Here is a 6,000-nt window from a genome sequence, read left to right on the forward strand (position 1 = left end):
GCCTGCCTTCCAGAAGAAGTTAAAAATCCATTAATTCCTCACCTTATCAACCTACAAAATGAACTGGATAACAGCCACAGTAGCCTTAGTTATAGGACCCGTGTTTAGAATAAGGGCCTGCAAATGGGAGAAATATAGTCAGAACCACGTGCCACCCAAACCAGGGTAAGCTAGACCACATGATGCTGCCTAACAAGGTTTCTATATCTAGCACACAAAAACTTAGGTAACTCAAGAACTGTTACTCCTTTTTCACCCTTTTTCTCTCAATGCCTTCCTGTCCCATGTTGGGTGCCAAAATCTGTCTTGGCTTAAAAGACAGGTGTCTATGGAAGGCTATGGAAGGCAGGAGCCTCTCTTTAAATGGAAAGTGTAAACCACCTCCCTCCAAATTATTATAATTTTGAAATTAAGGAGCTCTCAGGAAAAGATATGGGAATAGGAATAACAGTTCTGTACTAGGAAAATTAAAATAAAAGTACAGTAACAGAAAATAACAAAACACTGACAGAGTCAGAATACAACCTGACACCCTGTCAGTCAGGGTGTTGGTAGCAGTCCTATTAAATGGTGGCTGCAGTCCTCCTGCAGTGACAGACCTGGTTCTGTTGGAGCAGTGGTACTGTAGAAAAGTGCAGCTTTCCTCCAAAGGTCCATAATGATCTAGAAGGGTCTGGTTTTCCTCTGGGAATCCAGTGGAAAAAGGCTGCCCTGATGTTCTGAATCTCAGATTTTATCTAGGCAGGAAATGCTTGGTTCCTCCCCCTGGCTGGAGCATCTCCCAATGGGATGATGTAATTTTAATCAGCCATGCAGTGGGACTCAATGGGCCATTAACAGAGGCTATCCTCCCTGGAGGAAGGATGGGTCATGGAAAATATAAAGAACACTGCCCCACCTGGTTTCAACGATGATGATAGAATACATACTTTTGATTACATCCTGCACTGCAACCCAAGACACTGCAGTGTCTGTCAAGAAAGAAAAACTAAGAATTGAGACTCTCAATACCAGGACAACTAAGTATTTGACAGAAATATAATCAAATTAAAAGCTCAGCTCAGCTGCAATCCAGACTTCAAGTTCGTTTTTGTTTAGGTCTGCAGTACAGAAAGTCATTTACACAATTGTTAAATGAAATGTATAGAATTGGCAACTTCTCCACTGTGTAGGTTATAAGAGCTGACTCCCAATCTGTCCCATGCAGTGCCCACTCCAGCCACTATCCAAGCTGAACACAAGCCTCGCATGTTCTTGCCCATTCATTTTCAAGGCAAATCCTACCACCTCCAACGCCAAATGCGCTGGAAAAAGTATAAAAGCAGAGAAACATCTCCCAGCAAACCAGTCTCAATGTTTCTGAACCTGCAACAGGATTCCTGTAGTCAATGCTTCCTAGACAGGCTTCAGTACCATCTCCACTGTTAACTTAGCTCTGCCAGCACATGGAGGTGACTCCTATCTCAAGGCACACCACCTCAGGGAAGGACATGTGTGACAGCTTTGAAAGCTATGAGCTAAAACAGCTAAGTCAAGGGTACACACCCGGCTGAGACAAATGAAACTTGGCTGAGGGATTTCAAAACCATTCATTCTTTTGGACAGCACAGCAGCTAACAGATCAATGCAAATGACTGAGAGCCAAATTTCCATACTCTGTTCTCTCACAGGTCTCTGATATTCAACAATGGCTCCTTTTGATTACAGACCCCTTCTCCTGGGCTTTTATCACTCTCGGAGAACCTTCCACGTCTCCAAGTATATGTTTTAAATGTCCACAATATTTTGTGGTAGGTCTGAGGTCACTGCAGTCTCACAGCTTAAATCCTCATCACCAACATCATCGGGGAGATAATCCTTTTTTTTTCCCCCCTCGGCTTTTCATAGCATGCTATATTTAAGAAATTTCCAGATCTGACCCACAGCACCTCCTCAGGCAGCTGCAGCAGAGCAGCTAGGAATGGAGGGCAGCAATGGCAGGAGGCAGCACCACACTCCTCCTGAATGTGTGCACTCCTTGCTCTCTCAAGGAGAGCAGCTTCTATACTCCAGTTTATCTGAGGAGAGACTGGGCCTCCCCAGCAGCAGAAGCACCCCTTCAACCTACCAAAACCCCATCCACTGTGGCTTTAGAAGTTGTCCCCCTACTCAGCTTTATCTTTTTTCTTTGGCACAAGCTGGGGAAGCAGGCTTTACACAGGTTGTATCCCAGTGCCAAGGACTGTTAACAGACAAGCAGGCCTCACGCTAGCGAGGTAACTGCCATGCTGGGGCAGCATGTAGGGATTGCTCTCCTCTGCTTGATACACAAATAGAGATTAAAAAATGATTGTTCCCCCTTACACTCACAGTAGAATGAAAACCTACTACAGAAAGTACAAGCCTAGTTCAAGCATACAGAATTTCTTAGTGGACTACCTAACAAATTTCAAGTAATTGCTTGAAACACATAGAAAAATATTCATTCTCCTGTGCCTGCATATTTGAGCAAAGGAATAAAAATAACTGAGTAGGTCTACAGAGCATATAACTTTTCAGTGAGTTCTCATTTAAAATCGACCCATTTAATTACACTAATTAGCAGGCAATGCCTCACCTTTGCAAAAGAACAGATTAGAATGCCAACTTGGAAAGACTGAGCAGGATAAATCTGTATCACATAATAAATAAGGTACTTCACTCTCAAACTTCTTTTCTTACACAAAGAAAACCCAACCCATAAATATATTAGTGAGTCATTTCTATAATGTGTTGAATTAGAGGCCTTTAAAACCTGTTCAGTACAGAGCTTTATGGTTACAGCACCATACCCAGCCACATCTGCCAGTTTCTAAGGGGACACCAGAAACATGTTAGATCTGCTTGTCTCAGCCCTAGAGATCGAACATAACCTCCTGCCTACTGAGAGCTCTCCAAAACATACAAACCATGATGGAAACCTCTGCTTTTTCACCTTGGTGTCACAAAACGACCAGAAAACCAAAATAAGACCCTTCTTCATTGAGAATCAGTGGTGCTGCAGAGCAGCATTGCCAGGAGGCTGGAAGTCCAGGCTTCCTTCCCCAGTCACACCACAGAAATGCATCTTTGCTGGAAGACTCTGGCATGTTTCCTTCCTTTCCTGCAGACAGCAAGCACCTGCTGCCACCCGAGAGGAAAAGCAAACCTAACTGTGTGCAGCCACATCCCTCACCAGCTTGCCTGCAACATCAATCCAGCCTATGTTACCTCCTGACAGTGAACACCCACAAGCCAAGACTGCACCAAAATCAAGCCCATCTTGTCCCAGCACAGGCACATGGAGAGTTGGTTTGATGACTCTTACAAAAGCAGTGGCAGAAATACCAGTTCTTTTGCTGAAGGCAGATGTGGAGGAGTGTATGGACACTCAAGATAGACAGCGGTTTATCAGGATAGCAGGGTGTGTCACTAAAGGAAGTTCTTTAATTTCAGTTCACCTCATCAATGCCAATATTAAAAATAAACAAAAAAATAATCAGAAAAATCGCCAAAGGGAAAGACAGTCATCTGTGTTGTCTGCCCCTCCGTGTCCAGCCCTGTGTCAGGCTGCCACAACACGACATCCTTCACCAAAGATCCTTCCATGCCTTTTGCATATTTCTTCCCCTCCCTTCCTGGCTTCCTCTTCCCTGTTCTTCCTCCAGCCATCCACACCCAGCAAGACTTTCACAGAAGATTCACTTTTCCTTGAGGTCCTCAAACACACATAGCAGGTAATTAAAGTCTCCCAGCAATTTGAGCAGCCTTTGTGTTAAACCCTTATAACTCAGGAATCTAAACTATAAGTGACTTGGGGCATTTAAGAATGGCAGTAGAAATTAGGTGTTGTTGTTTTAGGTGGAGTTGAGCCAAGTGAGGAGACTGCTATCACCAACTCTTTATGAGACACTACCGCCCACTCAAATGTGTATGGAAAAATTGTGCATAATCAACTAAATCACTTAAAGAAGTCTCAAAAAACCCACAGATTTGTTCAAATCGGCACCAATTCATCTTGGCTTCACTCAATCTGGAAAATACATTAAGCTAAACCAAAGACATACTGAAACTGTTACACAAAATCTGTACAATTCTAAGTTTTTATAGAGACTTTAACTGGTGTGGTTCTGCGTGTGACAACGTATAAATTACTGGAGACAGAGACTGTTGGTATTTATGCATTGCTAACCTCTAAGGTGTCCTTACAGTAACAGTGAGCAGCGACCTCAGCTCTGCGGTGTTGCTGGCCGAGAGGGTTCACACAACACGGGTGTTCTGGAACAGTCACGGCTCGGGGGCACGGCCGACAGCCCCGCGGCGACTTGGGTGTGTGCCCCTGCCCTGTGCTTTGTTCCTGGCCCTCCCAAACCTCCTGATGGCCCCCGCGCAGCGCACCGTGGCACACACGCTCTGTACATACATGCACACACGCGGGGCGAGGCGGCTCTGGGCGCCGCTGCTTGGGCTACCCCGCCGCCAGCAGACCCGTCACGGATGAGTGCAGCACAATTCCCGCCGAGCTCCCACCCCTGCAGCTCCGCTGCTACCGGCCAGCAGCACCCGGGCCAGAGCGGGGAACGAGGGCGGCAACTGCGACTCACCTCCCGCGGGCCCGGCCGGGCTGGGCCGACCGCCGGCCCTCGGTGGGCGCGGCGGAGTCCCGAGCACCCCGGCCCGCTCCTTCCCGGCGCACAGGCGGCGCTGACGGGGACAATGATCGCGGCAGCCCCGGCTCCCCCTGCCCGCAGCACCGGCCCCCGCCCCCTCAGCGGGCCTCACCAGGCCACACCGCGGCCGTGGTGCCGCCGCCGGCCCAGCACTCACCGCCTGCGGCGCCGCTCCCGCCGCTCCTCCGGCCGCCGCTCCGCCCCGAGCAGGTGCCCGGCGAGCCGGCGGGGCGGGTCCCGGCGGCCGCGCCGGCCGCGGCTGCTCCGCACGGGCGCGGCGGAGAGAAAGGGCGGACGGGGGGCGGCCCGGAAGGGGAGGGCCGGGCGGGGCCGGGCGGGGGCGGCTCCGGCACCGCCCCCTGACCGCCGCTCTCTTACCGGGGTGCCTTGGCCGGAGCGTCCCCGTGAGCCGTGCTCTGCTGTTCAAGGTGGGCGTTAGGGAGCTCGGTCCCAGTCGTTAGTTCGCGGCCAGCTGCGGTAGCGTGGGGGGCGACGTGTGCTGGTCCTTTCCGGGTGTTGAATTCTGAGCAGCCCCTCGCCTGGAATGCCCTGTGGGAAGCACAGCCCTTTCCGTGACACGGGCAGCCAGGAGCATTAGCCGTGTCTTGGGCGCGTCAGCATCGCCAGCCGGGCAAGGGAGGGGATTGTCCTGCTCTGCTCTGCACTGGGGTGGCCTCACCTCCAGTGCTGGGGACAGTTTTGGGCGCCACACTATTAGGAAGATATAAAGCCATTAGAGGGTGTCCAGAGGTGGCATACAAAGATGTCAAAGGGTCTAGAGAAGCTATTTAAAAAGTAGCTGAGGTCACTTGGCTTGTTCAGGCTGGAGAAACGTTGTGGCCTGCAACTTCTTCGTGAGTGGAAGAGGAGGGGCAGGCACTGATCTCCTCACTGTGGTGACCAGTGACAGGACCTGAGGGAATAGCCTGAAGCTGTGTCAGGAGAGGTTTAGGCTGGATATCAGGAAAAGGTTTTTCACCCAGAGGGTGGCTGGGCACTGGAACAGGCTCTCCAGGGAAGTGGTCACAGCACCAAGCCTGAGAGAGTTCAAGAAGCGTGTGGACAATCCTCTGAGGCACATGGTGTGGTTGTTGAGGCTGTCCTGTGCAGGGCTAAGAATTAGACTCTTCTTCTGGGTCTCTTCTAGCTCAGAATATTCTGTGGTTCTGGGACATTCCTCACTGCCCTTTGGGCCCAAGGAGCAGCTGGCAGCTCCTGTGCAGGGCCAGGGATGGCTGGAGTTGGGCAGGCCCCAAGGAGCTGTGGGCAAGCACCACAGTCCTGGCCCTTTCACTGGTCTTGGCTGCACTGTAATGGGTCAGGCAGGAGAGGT

At 50.3% G+C, this 6,000-nt stretch overlaps 1 protein-coding gene across 1 annotated transcript in view; it reads right to left on the reverse strand.

Annotated features, from left to right (window-relative positions):
- The window catches only part of BCLAF3 (BCLAF1 and THRAP3 family member 3), a 32,935-nt gene extending 27,979 nt beyond the window's left edge, over positions 1 to 4,956 (reverse strand). The window contains exon 1 of the mRNA XM_014875845.2: positions 4,825 to 4,956. The gene's annotated coding sequence lies outside the window, so the exon portion shown is untranslated. The remainder of the gene's footprint in view (positions 1 to 4,824) is intronic.
- Positions 4,957 to 6,000: the final 1,044 nt, after the last annotated feature.

Source organism: Sturnus vulgaris, chromosome 2 (genome assembly GCF_052056855.1).
Source record: "Sturnus vulgaris isolate bStuVul1 chromosome 2, bStuVul1.hap1, whole genome shotgun sequence".
NCBI classification, from domain to species: domain Eukaryota; kingdom Metazoa; phylum Chordata; class Aves; order Passeriformes; family Sturnidae; genus Sturnus; species Sturnus vulgaris.